Consider the following 19,603-nt stretch of genomic DNA (forward strand, 5'->3'; position numbering starts at 1 on the left):
ACAAATTGTGTGAAATAACCTATGAATGCTAACCTTATAAAGAACTTAGGGCTGTTCATTGGTGAAGTTACTTAGTATGCATAATGCTGAATTTTGGCCATGCGTCATCTATCGGCCGCACTATGAAACAGCGAGGCATTGTACATTTGTTGCAGCGTGAGATGTGGATGTTGCGCCAAGCCGGTCGTGCCTATGCATTTGTGGCGAAATGAAACTGCATTGAGAATCTTAGTGTGCTGGCTTACATGAAGAAAATACTTCAGATTGTTTGCTCTGTTCACTGTTGATGCATGTGCCAGAGGTTCAGTGTATCTCTTTTTTGGGGGGGCAGCGTTATTCTGGATGGATAAATCGTATGTTTTCGTCTTATAGTGGGGCTCTAATTCTTAAGCAGTAGAACAATGCAGATCCTATGCTCTGCAGAACTCGGTGTGTGTGAAGATGTCATGAACCACCAAGGCAAAATTACATATCGGGAGAAATGTGGTGCAGATGCGAATGAAAAGTGGGTCTTTAACCCATGATAAAAATAAACATTACAGAGAAAATAGACCTTTTGTACAACTTTAGAGCAATGATTACACAAAACGTGATATGCTCAAGCGAGTAAAAGCTTGCCGCAATGCCAAAGTAGGATGAGCGACATGCAGCATATTTTGGCATTGAGCATGTCTTCTAACCGGTATTTTTATTGTAAGCCTCACTGTCACACCTTTGCCGCTGGCGCTCCCTTTACTGAAACGTGGCACTGTCTTTCCATTGGTGTCATGATAATGATAGTAACGGCAGCAGTAAGGCTGGTTAATGCTTGCCCCTTTGATTCCTATGAGTTTAGTGGTAAAGAATATCGCACCTGCATACACCTGTGCTGCAAAATTTAACACTTGTGATTTTTCGGAGAGCTAATCTGTGTTGGAAGATTTCAAAGATGTGCGCCATTGTGGCCTAATAACTAGAGCATTGGTGAGGTTGAAGACTGGGTGTATTGGTATAAAGCTTGAAGTTGAATTGCACTACAATTCGACGGGACACAAAGAAGAGAAATACACACAGCAGAACGCACTGCTGTGTGTGTTACTCTTCTTTGTATGCCGTCGAATCGTTGTGCGATCCAACTTCAAACAGAGCATTGGCCTTCTTTGGTGTAGGATCGAGGAAGTGTGAGCTATTCGACAACATGCCAGTGCCTTGCCACACAATTATGGAATTCTGAATGTTTCCAAACAAAGCTTTGCTTTCAAATCCACCTGCTCATGTAATAAAAGCACTGATTCAAAAAACCGTCATACGAAAATAATGGGGAAATCAATGGCCTGTGAAAAGTGTAATTTGTATATTGACACTGTTGACATAATAGGCGCCATACCGCCGTCAAAATTGTACTGGACAGAGCAGTTTGTTTCCTATGTGAAGCACAAGCTTCCATTACATGCTGTGCAGTTAACCAAACTCAGTTAGTTTTGACGTGGTACATAACATTCACTGTAATCTGTTTTTGATTCTAAAGAAGTGCCAAACACCACCTCTTTTTCAAGGACTTCATGGGAATATTTGGGAAGACCTTTTTACAGCCCCTCATAATGGAAGTGTGGCCAGCCAGCATTGCTTGGATGCCTTTATAGATTTCTGTTCCTGATCATTGTGTGCTATAAGTTGCTAAAGTCTATGCAACTGGTGCAAGGCATTGCGCGATTCTATAGTCGGATACAACTTTAGGAGGACGCGGAATCTGCACTTTAAACGTAGGTGAACACAAGCCTGCACCAATGGGCACGCACTCTAGACTGACGTCGTGCGGCTGGACGCACTAATACCCGCTCGTTCGAGAGGGACTATTCCTCTAGACGTGGAGGCAATCGGCTGGTGCGCTTTGGTCATCTGGGTGGGGCTTCTCCTGTCTTCTGAAGTTGTATCCGACTGTAGAGGATGCCGCTTTTCATACAACACAAAAGGACACTGTGTACACTTATTTGGCCTATGAAATGGATACATCAGAAGTGAGCTATGCAAATGCTTAAGCTGTATAAAGATTAGTACGTGCAAATATATGACATTGTTAATAAATATGTGGTATCAAACATGCATGTAATGGCACGTTTGAATCTGGGAGTGTTGCAGTCATATGCACAGTCTATAGGCGATAGCACTATTAAGCTTCTGCTGTTTCCTGTCTTTTCATTGTGAATTACACACACCGTTCATCTTGTGGCTAACCAACACGCATTGTATACTTGGGCATAGAAAGAACAAACAGCACAATGACGTGTATGCTGCATTAGTCTATTTTTCATTTACACGGTCCAAGAGTGGCACAGGTTGTCTTACGTTTTTGCCTATTTTGAAGAGACAGAGAGTGCATGTTACAAGTGTCCTAATATGCACAGCACAATGTTTACTGCAATAATTTTATTCATCTTCTTGAATAATAAACAAAATAATAAACTGAAAGCTCCTGTATAAGGTGTCTTCTGGAGGCTCGACTGGAGAGCAGTGAGGGCACCGATACTACTGCTGCAGAGCAGCCCTCATGACCTCTGTCACACTCTCAAGAGTGCCTGGTGCTCGCCTACTGCCACCAGGCGGTTTAGTGCCTCCAGCAGCAGAATGTTTTGCTGCCAAAGAAAAGTGGATTATTGGAATGAATCAACCGCATGTAAACCATTATTTACAAAGAAAAATGCTCGTTGCACTATTGGTATTAAGTAGCCTTTGGTGTAGTATGCATAATAAAACTGTGACGGGACAACGTTGCTTTATTTTTCATAACTGGGGTTGTCTTTTTCAGAGCCAACTGTCATGTTGATTAGTGTGCCAGCAGCTGAGGTGTCCCCGCACCTTCCCGAGTCTCTACTGTAAGCACCACAAACCTTTTTTGTTCACAGCAAAACAAACGCCTTTCCCTACAATCCCGTCTTATACGAACTGATTCCACGCTATGCCTACAAACATTATATTTGTGTCTCATTACGCAATTTTCTACCATCCTCGGCTGCAGTTCTTTCTCCTTGACATCCATTCTGTCACGCTTATGTAATCACCTGTTATGAATTGGCAACAAGTGATTGAAGACGTGCATGGCCTGCCTGCCGATTCCCTTTTTTTTCCTAATCTCAACTAGCATATCAGTTGCCACGGTTTAATACGCCACTGTCTTCCTGCCTTAATGCTATATCCAACAATTTTTGTTTCTTCGCTTTCTGCACAGTCCTCGACTTCTCAAGTTTCTTTGTTAACCTCCAGATTTATGTCCAAACCAATGCCAAACAACTAAATTGATTGATTGATTGATTGACTATTGGCTTTTCTTTTTTCTAAGACAGGCAGGACCATGAGTAGGTGACATGATCCATATCGCAAAAGGTTCGATAAGTGAGCTAGTTGGTAACGCATATTAATAAAAACTTTGACCGCTAAAAACATGAAAAATGTAGAAAAAGAAGAAACTCTTTCGTGTTTTTATCGCTCTAAGCTTATCCCTATCGCAGATGACACAGTGTGGAGTGTTTGCACAGGATTCAAATGGATGCTCCTGGGCACTACACATGGCACAGGTTAGTCGGCCACGCCAATTGTGTGTACTGATTGGGTATGTACCGTCTTACCTACAACTTTATGTACCCTGCCTCAATGGTCTCAGACCGCGTACTTGATCCGACAGTTAGAATTACGTGCTTAGTTTCAGTCAATTTTCCCTCAAGCCTTATGTTAATTCTCTTGACATTGATCACATTCTGATCGCTCCAGCCCTCTAGTCGTTCGACTTCTATCAGCTACATCAAATCAGCATCGGAAACGATGCCACGGGTGGTGTCCGTTCTTCTCTGTGGACTCAGTGTTACCGGAACATCTCCAAATTGGGCAAGTTTAGATGGTTCATCGTGTTGCTTTTTATCGCGGAGTTCCAACAAGCCATCGCCGCTAGGCATCTTTGATGCGGGCCAGGCATCAAAGATCTGTGACCTTTGATGCCTGGCCCAAGTGCCTAAGTTAGAGATTTTGAAACGACTAAAGGTGAGGCTATTCGTACTTGTTTTTATATTATTTTTGAGAGTGGATGACATAAAATCGGTAGAAGGATCCTTTTTGGCGACCAAAAAACTGGAAGACTTCATCCGTGTGTCATCTTTTTGAGGGTAATCAGCCCTATGTGAACGCGTAGTTTCGCCAGAAAAGCCAGCCACCCACCATAGAGCCAAGGGGACGCAGCAGGGCCTGCAAAGACAGGTCCTGCAAACTCCAGCTTTACATTACCACTTTACCCACCCCCGCAGGGGCGTCTGCGTCAGCAGGCGTTTGGTGTGTTGCGACACCACGTACCCGAGCACACGAGGTTTGGACCCTCCCGCGTGTAGCCGTGCGCGGCTTAACCGTGTCTGGGGAAAAGGGGATCCTGGGGGTTGAGCCGAAGCTGGGTGACTGGACCTTTAAGGCCCCCCGGCGGAGGCAACACACCTCTTCGGCCTCGGCTTCACATAGACGGCACCTCCAGACTGACCCACCTGGGGGAAATCGGCAGTCGCCTTTTCTTGTCCTCCTCTCCAATCTTCGCCTTTCTCTCTATCCTTTTCATCTTTCCTGTCTTCTTTTCCCTTCTTCTCACTTTCATATTTCCTGGCGGCGAGGGTTAACCGTGTGTAATATATCCAAACTTGGGTATATACATTAGGTTATAGTGGCTGTGTACTGCTGGCGCTGGCAGGCTGCATTTTTACAGAATCTTGTCACGTCCCCGTGTTGGGCTCCATGGTGGGTGGCTGGCGCAGCTGCCGAAATTTCAGTAATTTCTATGGCTTCTAGCTCATTCCCAAAGCTACCTGATCGACCTCTTTTGAAAAAAGGCCGCAACGATGAACCCTTCAACTTTTTCGCCAAGAGCAAAGATATTTTCCCACATTTTCACGTCATCCATACCGAACCGAACCAAAGGACTGTAAGAAGGCTTTCTCCATTTGTTGTTGCGAAGTGCCTCACTGACACACTAGGCCCTAGATACAAAATTGCTAAAATGGCCAGTGGCGACTTTCTCCTTGAAGTTCGTGACAAAACACAACACGACAAATTGACAAATCTCATTTCATTTGGTGAAACCCCAATTTCAGCAACCCCTCACAGTTCCCTCAACAGCACAAGAGGTGTAGTTTCAGAGCAGGACCTTCTAGAACTGACTGAGGCAGAGGTGCTAGAGGGCTGGAAGGAGCAGCATGTCACGAATGTACAACGAATCAAGATTCGCCGAGATGACAAGGAAATACCCACAAAACACCTGATCCTTACCTTTTGTACCAGCACACTCCCCGAAAGCATCGAAACAGGTTATATGAAAATTAATGTCAGACCGTACATACCAAAACCACGACGATGTTTCAAATGCCAAAGATTCGGCCACGGCTCTCAGAGCTGCCGAGGCCGTATCACATGTGCAAAGTGCGCGTCCCATGACCACCCTGCTGACAACTGCAACGACCCACTTGACTGTGCAAACTGTGACGGCGAACACGCCGCTTATTCTCGCTCCTGCCCTTCATGGAAGAAGGAAAAAGAAATAATAGCACTTAAAGTAAAAGAAAATATCTAATTCAAAGAAGCGCGCAAGCGTCTTTCTATTGCACAGGGACCTACATTTTCCGAAGTGGCACGGCTGGTGGCACGGCCACAACGGTACTCGGCGGCTGTTAGGACCACCCAGAGTGGACCGGCGGCATCGCCACTCGCCCCCACTGCGGGACCAGCTAGTGCTGATCCGCCACCCACCAAGAGCCAGCAGCCCTCAGGGTCTGTGGTCTCTAGTGCTTCAAGGGGCTCTGCATGCGTAGAGAAGCCCGAAACACCCGCGAGCGGACACCGCGAGCGGACATCCAGCGCCTCGTCAGAGGCGATGGATACATCACAAAGTGCTTTGGCGCCCCAGACGCCGAAGGCTCGGCGCAGTTCTCAGGAGCGCGCCAAAAAGGACAAAACCCGCATCACGGGGCCTGGAAAGAGCCCTGTGGGCCTAAGGTAGCTTCTCTTTCCTAAACACACAGCACATATTAATAACAACATGGATACATCAATATTACATTGGAACGTTAGAGGTCTCCTCCACAACCTCGACGACGTCAAAGAACTGTTACATAAATATAATCCCAAGGTGCTGTGTGTACAAGAAACACACCTAAAACCAACACAGTCAGGCTTTCTGACGCAATTCGCCATTTTTCGCAAGGACCGTGACGATGCCAACACCTCTTCCGGTGGTGTAGCAATAATAGCTGATAAGTCCGTTCCGTGCCGTGCTCTGGAACTTCAAACACCTCTTAAAGCAGTTGCGGTTCGGGCCCTATTGTTTGGAAAACTAATTAGCATTTGTTCTATCTACATACCACCTAACTTTCGGCTCCATCGAACAGAACTCGAGGGAATTATAGATGCCCTGCCAGACCCATACATATTGGTTGGGGATTTTAATGCACACAATACTCTTTGGGGGTATTCCCGATGCGATGCAAGAGGTCGAATAATAGAACAAACCCTGATCTCTTCAGGCGCCTGTGTGCTAAATAAGAAACAACCAACATCTTACAGCCTTTCACATACCACATACAGCTCCATAGACTTAAGCATAGCATCCCCGACCTTAGTACCCCGTTTAGATTGGAAAGTTATCCAGAACCCTTATGGCAGTGACCATTTTCCTGTGATTCTGCAATCTACAAAAGAACATGATCCTTTCCCACATGACCCTCTGTGGAAGATTGCATCTGCAGACTGGGAAAAACTTAAGACACTGACACATATGCCTCGAAACGCTCTTAAAGATTTTAATATAAATGACGCTGTTGCTTATTTTACCGCTTTTATGATTGACGCCGCATTGGAGTGCATCCCACGAACGAACGGGGCCCCGAAGAAAAGGCGAGTGCCCTGGTGGAACGAGGATTGCAGGAATGCACGGAGGAAACAGAATAAGGCTTGGGACATGCTGTGCCACTCACCAACAACTGAGAACCTTATTAACTTCAAACATATAAACTCTCAAGGAAGACGAACACGGCGCACTGCTAAAAGGGAAAGCTGGGAAAAATACGTCTCTGGCATTAACTCCTACAAACAAGAAGGAAAAGTATGGAGTCGGTTCAAAAAATTAGTAGGCCACCAACCTTACCTCCTGCCTTTGGTCGATGTCCAAGGCAATAACCTTGAAGACCAGGCTAACGGCCTTGGACAGCATTTCGAGCATGTGTCCAGCTCCGAACATTATTCGGAGTCTTTCCATAAACTGATACAATCTGCAGAAAGCAAGCCATTCAATAGAAAGTGTGGTGAAAACGAACCTTACAACCGTCCCTTCAGTGTTACGGAATTCAGAGCATCATTAAACACTTGTCAAAGCTCTGCTCCCAGAGCCGACCATATCATGTAGGAGATGATCAAGCATCTGGAGTCTAACGCTCAAATGGTTCTGCTGTCCCTCTTTAACACTATTTGGGCAACTGGGTTCCTTCCACTGGCATGGAGAGAAGCCATCGTAGTACCCATTCTAAAACAAGGTAAAGATGCATCCTCAGTGGAAAGCTACCGTCCCATTGCTTTAACAAGTTGTCTTTGCAAACTTTATGAAAAAATGATAAACCGCAGGCTCTTACATTTCCTTGAAGAAAACAAACTGCTCGATCCTTATGAATGCGGCTTTAGAGAAGGCCGTTCTACAACAGACAATCTTCTTCGCATAGAAGCAAATATCCGCGACGCTTTTATACACAAACAGTTTTTTCTGTCTGTCTTCCTCGACATGGAAAAAGCATATGATAGAACGTGGCGGTTTGGAATATTACGAGATCTTTCAGAAATTGGTATCCGCGGGAATATGCTTAACATAATTTAAAGCTACTTATCAAATCGCACGTTCCGCGTTAGAGTTGGGAATGCTCTGTCCAGACCATATACACAGGAAACTGGGGTGCCGCAAGGAGGCGTACTCAGCTGTACGCTTTTCATCGTAAAAATGAACTCCTTGCGTTCAGCAATACCGCACGGCATGTTCTACTCCCTATATGTAGATGATATACAGATCGGTTTCAAGTCATGTAACCTCGAAATCTGTGAACGACACATCCAAATTGGACTGAACAAAGTGTCTAAATGGGCAAGAGAAAATGGCTTTAAAATCAATCCCAATAAAAGCTCATGGGTGTTATTCACACGAAAGATAGGACTGACCGCAGATCCCAATATAGACTTAAATGGACAGCGCATACCTGTAAACACAGAACACAAATTTCTGGGCATTATTCTGGATAAAAAATTCACTTTCATTCCGCACCTAAGATCTCTTAAGCACAAGTGCCTAAAAACAATGAACATTCTGAAAATCTTGTCGCATGCAACATGGGACAGTGACAAGAAATGCTTGATGAATGTCTACAAAAGCCTGATACGTACACGCCTAGACTACGGGGCCGTGGTTTACCAGTCTGCCACTCCAAGCGCCTTAAAGATTCTTTATCCTATTCATCACTTAGGTATCCGCCTGGCTACCGGTGCCTTCAGGACGAGTCCTGTAGAGAGTCTACGTTGGAGCCAACGAGTGGTCGCTTCATCTTCAGAGGTCCTACTGCAGTTTCCTTTACTTTCTGAAAGTTAACGCGAACCGCGACCATCCGTGTTACGAAACCATAAACCACCTCGCATCTGCAAAGCTGTTTGATAATCGACCTGCAGCTAGACAACCATTTTCTCTGCGCGTTAGAAAACTTTCTGAGGAAATGGAAGTTCCGACTCTTGAGCAAAGCCTTATGGTCCCAGCAAAGCCACTGCCGCCGTGGCAGTGGCATCATATAGAATGCGACACATCCTTCGTAGACGTTACAAAACACGCTCCAGAGGCACACATAAGAATGCATTTCTTAGAACTCCAGCACAAGTACCCGTACACAGAATTTTACACTGACGCTTCGAAGTCGCACGCTGGCGTTGCCTATGCAGCTGTCGGCCCATCGTTCTCCGAATCCAACGTTATGCACCCGGAAACTAGCATCTTCCCCGCAGAGGCTTACGCAATACTGTCTGCTGTTCAACAAATCAAGAAAACAAAGCTACTGAAAGCCATTGTATATACAAACTCCCTATCTGTCGTAAAATCTCTGATATCACTCAAGAACCTCAAGAATCCCATACTCACCAATCTATATTCACTCCTGTGCAAATTATATTTGCGTAATAAACACGTCATAGTATGTTGGGTGCCTGGGCACAGGGGCATCGAGGGCAACACGCTCGCTGATGAAATTGCCAAATCCATTACAAAAAAAGCTGGCAACTCTTCCATAGGTATCGCACCTTCAGACTTAAAAACTTAAAGCTACTTTTGCGCAAGAAACTTAGAAGGAATTGGCAACAGATGTGGGATGCTGAAACTTCCAATAAGCTCCATTTAATTAAGCCACACTTAGGAAATTACGCACCAATAACAAAAACACGGCGAACTGAAGTCATTTTCTGCCGCCTTGGGATAGGCCACACCTATGACACACACTCTTATCTATTGACCGGTAGCGAAGCTCCAACCTGTCGTAAATGTGGCGAGACACCGACCGTCCTCCATGTCCTGCTGGAGTGTAGCGAAGCAGAATCTCAAGAAAAAGCACTTCCCTCTAGCCTACCGACAGCAGATCCCTTTACACCCATGTATGTTCCTTGGTGCTGACCCGCTTTTTAACTCAAAAACAGTTTTGAACTTTTTAGAGGATGTTGACGCATTACAAATACTAGGCCCACATGTTTCGTAGCACGGCCTCCAATCAGAGGCTCCTGCTGCGAAAGCAGCGCTTTGTATAGCACTTGCCTCCGGGCCCTTTCACTTAAGGACCTCGTTGAGGCAGTAGTGCTACTGACATATATACGTTTTTAGTACCTCACACCTTCATGGTATAACTTTTAGGTTAACAGCACACCTCACAAGCCATTGTCATTTCGTTAACATGTTCATATCCTGCTTCTTGTCTTATGCCTCTATACAGCCACACTATCTCGTCATAGACAGCCACCATACCCTTTGTTGTTATTTTTCTCACAGAGTACATAACACCATTGCTTGGCGCTCTTTGGCCATGACTGGCCCTTGCGCCACAAAACCCTATACATCATCATCATCATCATCATCATCATCATCATCATCATCATCATCCACTATAACCGAATATGACATAACCTAAGTGGCCTACTCACACAAGATTAACGCTTGCTGCCTGGGAGATCGGAAGTAAATAGAAGTGAGTAGTGGATGTCAGGAAAGATTGAAAGCAAGAGAGAAATACAAGGATTGAAGAGGAGGACAGGAGAAGGCAGCTACCGATTTCACCCGGGTGAGTCAGTGTGGGTGGGCCGTATATGCGAAGCCGAGGCGAAAGGGGTGTGTTGCATCTGCCAAGGGGCCTTACAGGATCAAACAGCATCGACCCCAGAATCCCCTTAACACGGACACTGCTAAGCCACGCACGGTTAAACGCGGGAGGGTCCAACCCTCGTGTGCTCGAGTACGTGGTGTCGCAACACACCAAACGCCTGCTGATGCAGACGCCTGTGCAGAGTAGCCCGGTCCTGAACCAGCGCCGGAAGACGGTGCGAATCGCTCCACCGACATTCTCGGTTTACACTCGCCTTCGCGCTCGTAGCAGATCTTTTGAACGTCAACGGACGGTGCGCGGGCCACGCATCCTACTCGCACTCGGCCTTTACTCCGAAAAGCTCGGCGGGCCACTGTGGTGGCACTAACAGAGGCTGCGAAAACGCCCGTGAGTGTTGTCTGTATACTGTTGCTATTTAAATAGCACTGGTCCCTTTAAACGCTAGTGCAGCGTTACAGTGCCACACGTGATCTCAATGTCTGGTATTTTACGTGCTGCATTCCGGATTTTGACGCATAAATGACTCCCACCTATCACGCCTCGACCCCCTACTCCTTTTTCTTCCAGACTGCTTCTTAAATAACCTTCAGCGAGTGCCCGTCCTGTGTGCTCCTCCCATTTGTGTTAGATTTAGTTCCCTTGCACTCCACTCAAGACACGTCGGCCTGCCTGAGAACTATTTGAACACGCTTGTCCGGCGCGAACCTGTGTTGTAGCAGGTACTAGGAGTAAATTACTTGTTTATTTTCTATTTTTTATTATAAAGGAAGGTAATTCCCAGTTGAAGGTCTTTCTTTTTCAGCTGACAGCTGAACGGTGGCAAGCAGTGTGAAAATAAGCATTGAGAGATAGCATTGGAGAGGGGAGCGCAGCGTAGAAAATGAAACTGTTCATCAAATGAATCGAATCAAATGAAAGCATTATTTCAACAATGAAGTGTCGGGAGGCACACTCAAAAAGCCACAATCGACTTGAGAGAGGACTGTGCCCCATAAACACGGCAAATGGGGCACGCGAGTACAAATTGTTTGGAATGCATACACGGTAACGTAGACCGTGCATGCAAAATACACACAAAATGTAAATATTTTTATATATAAAATTACGAACAGGCTGAAGTATATTGACACATATACCTGTTTATCTTTCACCGGTGGACACTTTTCTCCATCTAAGAAATGTTATCGCTCAGCGCAGGACGGTCCTGCATGTATCGGAAATTGTCCGAATGTTTTCGATGGCTCTAACCGCTGTTGGTTGTCACTGAACCTTGTGTAATTTGATTGCTTGTATGCGCGGCGCAAATTGTGTAGAATACTCTTGAAGATACACGGGCACCACCGATTATTCTGGAACCTTCGATGGCTTGTGTATAAAAGCCGACGCGCTTGATCGGCAGATCAGATTTTCGACGATCGCCGACTGTATTCGCCGCTTTCGTTGAGCTTTGAGTGTAGCCAGTTTTTCTGGGCACAGGTTTGCCCAATAAAGTTAGTTTCCCTATTCACGGTTTCCCTAATGTGTCTTCGACCATCACTACCACTTGACAATACGGCCGTTGGATGAAGAAAAAAGAATGAAAATAATGAAGACGAAAATGGGGATGCATTGCAAAGCATTGGAAAAATTGCTATGTAGAGCGCCCGCCGCGGCTGCGGGTGGTTGTGGCTTCGATTCCCACCGCTGCCGGGTACCCACTGGTTCTCAAATGCACACAAGTGTACACCGGCCTGGTTTTCGGCTTTCTTCAGGGGTGATACGCTTGGGAAAGGGTCCTGCACCCTTAATTCCCGTCGGGAGCCTTGTGAGCACAAAAGAAAAAAAAATCAACACCACTCCACTCTGTGGTGACTACTTGGGCATGTTGGTAGGACATGAATGCAGCTTTCTGCGCGCAAGACGAGGACAAAGAAGAGGCTGAGACACACAAGCGCAGACTTACAACATTGTTTTATTTTGAAGTAAGTGACCAAATATATAGCATAATCTTTGACACATGACGTGCGTGACGCCCACAGAAAATACCTATCTCTGCGCAAGAAAGATAGCTCCTTGCTAGAAAGGGCGATCAATGGTTTTGACACACAGGTGTCACCCCACCTATAAATCAATTCAGCTTCGATGATTTCCCAGGTTAACTGATTAGAATTGCTGCTAACGATTGAGCATGCACTATACACCGGTTTACACGTGATCGTATTTGTGGCGTCTGCCTCATTTACGCGCACAATTTCTACAGTGGGCATCCAAAAAATCCCCTCTCCTTTTTATGACATTGTAGCGATGCTCCCGTAGCCTGTCATTAAGGCATCGTCCGCTCTGACAAACAGGTAAACCGACGGTTCAAAGGCAGATTCTAAACTATACCTTCTGCACATGCAACGAACTTTGATTGATGTCTCTCTTTGCAAGCAGGCTCTTTGGGGACACACGCACTGGTCAATCTGCACAAATTGCAGTTTGCAGTTTATCGGGAGTGTAAAAAAGCACACTTACATTGGCCCGCTGGCCAATCCATTTCAGTCGATGCGATATGCCGTGGATATACGGAATAACCCAGACATTCTTGTAATGCGTGCAAGACTGAGAGGCAGTAGTTATATGTGGTGACATACGCTTCAACAGGGCTTCAGAAACGCTGCTGAGGATATGTGTGGGGTACCCCGCGTTTCTGAGGCGAAGTGTCTGTTCACAGAAGCTGTCGTCCATGAGCTATGGGCAAGACTTGCTTAAGGAATTGGACAGGTGTAGCTTTGAGGGCGCTGACGCATATGGTAGCAGTGCCTTGTTCGCACGAGGCTCGTATTTCCAGTATATACGTTTGTTTGGAAATAAAAACCTGATGTCGAGAAAGCGTAGGCTTTCGTTAGACAGTTACTCATGAGGTAAAACTAAAAGGGGCAAGCCCTGACGGATAAAGGATAGTGCGCTTGTAGCTAGCGTCTCTAAATACCCGGACCTGCCGTCAAGAAAATTTTAAAAATCACGCACGTACCTAAAGGTCTTTAAGATGCTAAATTCATGAAAGCAGCTACGGAGGCCTTTGTCCAGTTCAGCTAAAAATAAATCACTCAGAATGGGGGCGATGCACGAGCCGATACATATCCCTTCCTTCTGTACGATTGGCTGGTTGCTCCGCGGGATAAAAGTGGACTGCAGACAAAAACAGCGCAGTTACAAAAAATAAAACCCTACATGACACTCCCGCCTCATTCATAAAGGCGACACTTCCAAACCTGTCAATGCAGTTCTGTACGCATGAGAGCAGACAAGGCTGGGGTAAGGAATAAAACAGATCCTTGATGTCATTTGAAAAGGCCCCGAGGTTCCCGTGGGAGGATGACCTCAGGTAGTATAGAACCACATCAGAGTTGTTGACAAGAAAGGGGTCACTAATGTGAGACACTAAGCGATATTTGCAAAAATACGGCAATAGTCTTCTGCCAAGTGTCTTTTTCAGAGACAAAAGCTCTAAAAGGGGTGTCAACCTTATGTGTTTTAACACTGAAAAACACATCGAGGCAATCTCGATTACTCGCCCCCTATACCTTTGAGAACACCATCTAATTTTAACCTGCTGCTCAGTTTTTTAGCCTTTGATTTTTCTTTTGAAATGAACCAGTTTCTGCATGGTGCAAAAGCGTGTTGTACTTATTCCAAAGCTTTGTGATTGAAAAAGCCAAGAGATAGCACCGTGAAACCTCCCTCTTTGTGAGCAGGCAAAACACAGATTATCCTTCAGGAAGGACATGGCTTTCTTTACAGATACCTTTGGTCTAGGGGCCCTGCTGTGGTGTAGAGCGTCCGGTGCACCGTCCGACACACACCGCACAGAGTCCTCATCTGAGGCACGCGGGGCAACGTGTCTGACAAGGCCCAGAAGTTCTGGGGCTGTGCTATTCCTCTGAACGGTGAACTTGGATCCGAAGCCGAGCACCTTCTCGAAGTCATGAAGGAAGCTGACGTCTTGAAGGACATGGGTTCTTGAAGGACATGGAACATGGACTCCTGTCCTCTTTGGACGCTGGGTACTTCTGAGGAAGGTCCCGATGAAGCTGTTTGAATGGGAGCTGCCACAGGGATTTAATGGCCAAAGGATCAGATGATTCAATGCGAACAAAATAAAACAATGTTGTAAGTCAGCGCTCATGTGTCTCAGCTTCTTCTTCGTCTTGGTCTTGGGCGCAAAAAGCTGTATCCACTCCGTGAAAGTGGTTGACCGGCGAGGCTGCGTATGTCGGCCCCTTAATGGCGAGCTGTCTATTGCCGTGTCAAAAGACGAAGGCACATAAATCGGAGGCGAGGCGCCACTAGTCGCACCTTCACTGGTGCGACTGGTGGAAAGGAAGCCCATGGTGGAAGCCCATGTACTGGTGGAAAAGGAGGGACGACACAAATCCCGGCACGTACAACAGAAACGTACCTCACCGCACCCCCAGGGCACACACTGCTTCACCGCAGCCAAGGCGATTGCGCGTTAATCGACGTCCCTCAGTGTAGTAATGGTTGTGAGGTCACTCGAAGACGACAAGCGATCACACACAACACAGGTCACACAAAACCGTTTCCCCACAAACTCCGTCTGAAACCTGGCCACTGCTAAGGTGAAGAGTTCCAAGTTTGCGGGATAGGGGCCACATGGATGCTTCGCATTTCTTGCCGCCTCACGGTCCTGGTGGGCAGCACGCTTACGGGACCGCCACCATGGGAGAGCGGAAGGAAATGAAAGGAGATACGCAAGCGTTTGAAAAGCCAACAAACAGAGGGCGGAGCGAACGTAGACATGGCCCACGCGGGTCAAAGTGTAGCATCTGTTCTTATCAGCTGATAGGAGTTGTATTTGGGACGTAGATATCGAACTTATTTTTGCAAGTTGGCGGAGTGCTTACAGCCTGCCTCAGCTCCGCCGCGGGTCGGCTCGGTATTGCACTATCGTCGGGATTCGTCCCCATATGGGGAGAAATTCTCTATCTACACGGCACGATAGACGCACGCATTTTTGCCAGAACCCAGCCATAGCAGTCTTGCTGTAAAAGATTGCCTATTGTTGACAAGATTGAATATGCCGGCGATGAAGTTTTGGCGCCAGAACAAGAAGTACGCGCGCTTCAAAACTTACTAAAATCACGCCAAAAGTGAGCCATAATTATGAGCCAATAAATTAGGAATCTTTGTAGTTCGTTACTTCCTCACGTTTCAGTAACTTCTGCGCCGCGCATAACCGTGAGAGTAGGAAACAAGACAGCGAGTTGTAGGCTACTTACGGCCGAAATATCGATATGCTCTGGGTCTCCAATTTCCATACGTCCCGCGAAGGCGAACTTGGTGACCTCGACGAGCCGGTGGAAGGTCTCGTCGTTGTCGGGCAAGCTCTTCACAGTGGGTGCCTCGGGATCTCGGTAGCTGTCCATCACTGCGAGCATGAACGCTGTCAAGATGCCTCCGGCAGGAGGTGGTGGCGCCAGGACGGTCACGTTGTCATGAAGTACACGACGCAACGCGTCGTCGACCTTGACGGTGTAAGACCTAAGGTCCTGGAGCGTGATCAGACCACCTGGGAACGCACATGCCTAATGTAAAGTAAGCACATTACCTCGGCTAACTGATATCATGAGAAAAGGTGTTTTCGAATTCTCATCCGGCATCGTGAGCACGTTATTTTCACATATACGTTTTAGCGGTCACCATGTTTAAATCATGTTTTGGTCAATATTGGAAAATATGGCATTTATTTATTTATTGCTCTCACTTTTTTGATATATTCATCCTTAATTTCCTATCATTTCTTGTTAAGAATATTAAGTTTACACGCTTATCGCAAATAATTTCTATTAACAAACAGGAAATCATTATAACTAAAACATTAACTTATCTTGAATAATGAACACAACCATATTATTACGATACCATCGGGAGATACTCAAGAGACGAGCCACCGCGAGAACGACGAAGTGGGTCTGTGCCCTTGGGGCGAGCGAAAGTCGGCCTGGCGCTCTGGCTCCAGTCCAGTGTAAATAGCCTGTAAATAGCCTCTTCCGTCTGTGTCTTGCTACACGTAACATTCTTGTGGAGGTGAGTGATTCCCGTCCTCGCCACAGAACTCCGCAGTGGTCGGTACATCCAGCGTGTCACCATGCCTCCCGTGACGAGACCGCCTCTGCAACGGCTTCGGCTTGTCCGACTGCTGCAATCGTCACGGTTGCCCAACATCGCGACCCTGGTTTGTTCTCTGGCCTGGAGGGACAGGACGTTGACGAATGGATCAAGCTGTACGAACATGCCAGCGCTAATAACAGGTGGGACCCAACCATTATACTCGCCAATGTCATCTTTTATCTCGGCGGCACCCCACGCATGTGGTACCAGACGCATGACGACGGGATTACCAGTTGGGAAAGTTTCAAAGAAAAGCTACGGGAACTGTTCGGTGACCCCATTGGCCACAAGGTTGCCGCGAGAAAGGCTCTTGCGTCTCGTGTTCAGACATCTACAGAGCCGTACGTTTCATACACACTCGACGTCTTGGCTTCACGCCGCAAAGCTGACGATGCTATGTATGAAGCAGATAAAGTGCCACATGTTCTAAAAGGCATCGCCGACGACACTTTCAATTTGCTTGTTTTCGGCAACGTCTCAACAATCCACGCCATCATTAAAGAATGCCGTCGCCTTGAACAAGCTAAGAGCCGCCGTATCACACACCACATCACGCGGCTACCCAACACTGGTGCGGCGTCGACATGTGAGGGTTGACCGCGTCAGGCCACCACCTGTGACGACGTCACCCATATTGTTCGCCGCGATATCGAGGCCGCCTGTTTGCCAGCTTTCGCCGCGACGCCTCCCGATCCGCCAGCAACCACGATTGCGATGATTGAGGCCGTAGTCAGACAGGAATTTGAGAACACGGGTCTGAACTCCGTGTGTTCAACGACTCAACCCAGCGTTCCACAGTTCTCTACCGGCCCTCCTGGGCCCGGGCAGTCCTTTTCTGCCATATCTCGCCGCAACCCGTCCGAATGGCGCACCCCTGATGACAGGTCAATGTGCTTCCACTGCTGTCGCATCGGCCACGTCACTCGTATCTGCCCCAACCGATGGCCACCACTTCCTCGGACATACACCACCACTTACTCCCGCAACTTTGGACCTACTGTTCCCTATGCCACCCACCATGAACCCACTGCCACTGATGCCCCTGCTCCGAACCTTCGCTACAGCCGCTCGCCCTCACCTCGACGCCATCAGTCTCGTTCGCCCCGACCCCGCCGTTTTTCTTCGCCGCCTATTGCCTCCCGGACCCAGCCGGAAAGCTAGGCACTGCAGCTTCTGGAGGTGAAGCTGCGTTGTCGACCCTGGCCTTAAACCCTCTGCTCACGTTACCTACGAACCAAAACCTTCTTGACGTCCATGTTGACGGCTATCCTGTCACTGCACTCATCGATACAGGCGCACATCTTTCTATTATGAGTTACGCCTTCCGACGACGACTCAAAAAGCTCCTCACCCCACCGTCGGCACGCGTCGTCAGCGTTACGGATGGTGGTACAGCGCCTATCATCGGCATGTGTACGGTACGTGTCAGCATCGCCGGCCACCACACTCCTGTCCTCTTCACCGTCATTGCTCATTGCCACCACGGCTTAATTTTCGGCCTCGACTTTCTCTCCGCGCATTCTGCCCTTATTGACTGCTCTGCCAGTACCCTTCTCCTTGAGTTGCTGATTCTCACAGAACCTTCTGACGCACTCCAGTGCCGCTTACGCCCCACCGGCTTTTTCGCCTGTCGCCAAAGTCAATAGCGTTTATTGAACTGTTGTCTTCCCCACCAGTTCATGATGGCGAGTACCTCGTCACTCCTCTGCCCCACATTCCACTACATTATAACGTTACCGTGCCTTAAAATATACTTACTATTACTGTGAATCGCACTCGCATACCTATCTTTAACTATGGATTGGCAAAGCAAATTCTATCGCAAGGTATTTGCCTTGCCAAGGTTGATTCCCTCGGCGACCATCATGTGGCAGCGTTATCAACCGATGGTTCTTGCGAGCTTCGCAGGCCCCTCGCGCCAGCCTCGGGCGCCCATTCCAACATTAAGAAAATGGTAGTGACGGACCTGTCCTCTGCGCAGGCTGAAAACCTTTGCCAAGTATTATCGTCCTACCGAGATATTTTCGACTTCGAGGATCGCCCTTTAGGCCGGACGCTCGCGGTCAAGCACCGGATTCTTACTGGCGATGCTACGCCTATTCACCGACGACCGTATCGAGATTCTGCGTCAGAACGCCGAATAATTCAAAGTGGAGTGAACAAAATGCTAGATAAAAACATGATTGATCTTTTTCGAGTCCCTGGGCGCCACCTGTGGTGTTGGTTAAGAAGAAGGACGGCACATGGCGCTTCTGTGTAGACCACTGTCACCTGAACAACATTACTACGAAGGATGTCTACCCGCTCCGATGTATAGACGATGCCCTTGACTGCCACCACGATTCGAGCTATTTCTCTTCTATTGATCTTCGTTCCGGATGCTGGCAGATCGCTGTTGACGATATGGACAGAAAAAAAACCGCGTTCATCACACCTGATGGCGTATACCAATTTAAAGTAATGCCGTTTGTATTATACAACACCCCTGCCAACTTTGTGCGTATGATGGACTCCTTGCTCCAAGGTTTCAAATGGTCCACATGCCTCTGCTACCTCGACGACGTCATCATCTTCTCGCCAACGTTCGACACTCACCTTGAGTGTCTAACAACTATACTTGATGCATTTGGAAAGGTGAAGCTGCAACTTAACCTGTCCAAATGTCGTTTTGGCCACCGTAAATTAATCTTCTGGGCCATCTCTTTGACGCTTCCGGAGCACAACCAGATCCCGACAGAACTCGCGCTGTCCGAGACTTTGCGGTGCCGAAGACAGCCGCAGACGTCCGAAGTTTTGTAGCACTATGCTCGAACGTTCGTCGTTTTGTTCCAGATTTTGCGACAATTGCTAGACCCCTCATCTTTTGAAGAAAGGCGTATAATTCTCGAGGGGCACTTCAGAAGCCGCCGCCTTCTCTCGTCTCGTCACTCTTCTTACCTCACCACCCATTCTCGCCCACTCCGACCCTGATGCCCCTACAGAATTGCGTGCAGATGGCAGCGGTCATGGCGTAGGTGCCGTCTTAGCCCAGCTTCAGCGTGGCCAGGATCGCGTTATTGCTT

At 47.4% G+C, this 19,603-nt stretch overlaps 1 pseudogene; it reads left to right on the plus strand.

Annotated features, from left to right (window-relative positions):
* The first annotated feature begins 15,166 nt into the window (after positions 1 to 15,166).
* On the plus strand, positions 15,167 to 15,341 carry LOC126518438 (U2 spliceosomal RNA; annotated as a pseudogene).
* The last annotated feature ends 4,262 nt before the right edge of the window (positions 15,342 to 19,603 follow it).

This window comes from Dermacentor andersoni, chromosome 11 (genome assembly GCF_023375885.2).
Source record: "Dermacentor andersoni chromosome 11, qqDerAnde1_hic_scaffold, whole genome shotgun sequence".
Taxonomy (NCBI): Eukaryota; Metazoa; Arthropoda; class Arachnida; order Ixodida; family Ixodidae; genus Dermacentor; species Dermacentor andersoni.